Source organism: Cebus imitator, unplaced genomic scaffold, assembly GCF_001604975.1.
Source record: "Cebus imitator isolate Cc_AM_T3 unplaced genomic scaffold, Cebus_imitator-1.0 Scaffold25, whole genome shotgun sequence".
In the NCBI taxonomy this organism is placed as follows: domain Eukaryota; kingdom Metazoa; phylum Chordata; class Mammalia; order Primates; family Cebidae; genus Cebus; species Cebus imitator.
The window spans coordinates 6,752,975-6,754,910 of NW_016107340.1; the positions used below are offsets into that span (position 1 = coordinate 6,752,975).

Sequence of the window (1,936 nt, forward strand, 5' to 3'; positions counted from 1 at the left end):
TGCCTGCTTTGGACAGCAAAAAGAACATTCCCCATCTTCCAGAGATGAGGTCTCAGCCTGTTTTCCAGGCTGGTCTGACATTGCTGGGCTTAAGTGATTCCCCTGTATTGGCTCCCAGAGTGTTGGGATGACAGGTATGAGCCACCACTCCCAGCCTGATGCTTTTGAAACATACGGTATTTAATAGTTTCTGTGGCATTCTTTTGTGAACATTAGCCAAAACTTTTTAAAACCACTCCCAATTGCATTTTTTATAGTACTGTAGGACAGGAGTTGGCAGACTTTCTGCAAAGAGCCAGATAGTTAAATATTTGGGCTCTGCAGGGCCATGTTTTCTGTCACAGCTACTGAGCTTCACTCTTGTAATGCAGGAGCGTCCATAGACAACAAGTAAACACATAGGCATGGCTGTGCTCAATCTCTTTATTAATACAAATAGATGGGTTATGGGCCACAGGTGCAGACCCCCACCATGGAGTATGTTTTCTGAGACTTAATGTTTCTAGTGATTTACCCCCTTATTCTAAAATTAGGGCACTAAGAACTTCAGTTAGTTGAAGTATTTGGTTTGCTGGGTTACTTTGTTAGAGATGTTAATTGTATCCTAACTTGACTTGTGATTCTAACCTGATTGTCAGCAGAGCCCTTGTTAGGAATTAGAGCTGAAGCTTGATTAATGTTGTTTTTACTACTCTTTCCTGACATGACTCTACAAAAGTCTTTTGACCTCAGAGGCCATAAATAATATACTTTGTTTCTGTTTTTAGAACTGACATAGATATGGAAGTCATTTAATCTAAACTCCTTTTCTAGATGAAGTAGCTATAGCCTTTAGAAGTTAAATGATCTGGGCTGGGCACAGTGGCTCATGGCTGTAATCGCAGTACTTTGGGAGGCTGAGGTGGCGATCACTGTGGAGGTCAGAAGTTCAAGACTAGCCCAGCCAACATGGTGAAACCCCATCTCCACTAAAAATATAACAGTTAGCCTGGTGTGGTGGTGGATGCCTGTAATCTCAGCTACTTGGGAGGCTGTGGCAGGAGAATTGCTTGAACCCCAGAGGTGGAGGTTGCAGTGAGACTGGAGCTCCATTGCATTCCGGCTTGGGCAACAGAGTAAGACTGTCTCCAAAAGAAAAGAAAAAAAAAAAAAAAAAAAAAAGCTAATTGATGTACTTAAATTAGCTACATAGTGGCATGTGTAGAATAAGTCATATCCTGACTGCCAGACTTTTTTCACCTGTAGCCTTCTACTTAATGTATGCCCCTACCCTTAGCCACTGACAGCAAATATGGGCCTGAAGGTCTTATTAGATTCTTGAAGTCCTGAAACGAGGAATCAGATGAGCAGCTACAGATTTTTTTTTTAATTGTCTAAAGGCTCTTTAAAGGAAATTTCAAAGTTTATTAGAAAAACATAAGTATCTGTGACTCGAGACATTTTTCTAAGAAAAAAAAAACCCATACATATCTTGTGTTGGGTCTTGTTACTTGCATTCTACCAATGTGGACATATAAAGATAAGTAAGACAGGTCTTAGCTCAAAAGTATATATAATTCAGATGAGAAACATACCTACAAAATTATGTTTTGCATAATTAGGTGTGAGACTGTGTAATTCAGTATTCTACAAGTAGCAAGGTTAATTAAAGGTGGAAGAGGGCTGGGCAAGGTGGCTCATGCCTGTAATCCCAGCACTTTGGGAGGCCGAGGTGGGCAGATCACGAGGTCAAGAGATTGAGACCATCCTCGTCAACATAGTGAAACCCTGTTTCTACTAAAAATACAAAAACTAGCTGGGCATCATGGCACTTGCCTATAGTCCCAGCTACGTGGGAGGCTGAGGCAGTAGAATTGCTTGAACCCTGGAGGCGGAGGTTGTGGTGAGCCAAGATCGCACCATTGCACTCCAGCCTGGGCAACAAGAGCAAAACTCC

At 41.8% G+C, this 1,936-nt stretch overlaps 1 protein-coding gene across 4 annotated transcripts in view; it reads left to right on the forward strand.

The window, feature by feature from the left end:
* MDM2 (MDM2 proto-oncogene) overlaps positions 1-1,936 on the forward strand; it is a 53,138-nt gene that overhangs the window by 44,659 nt on the left and 6,543 nt on the right. The gene's annotated exons all lie outside the window — the stretch shown is intronic.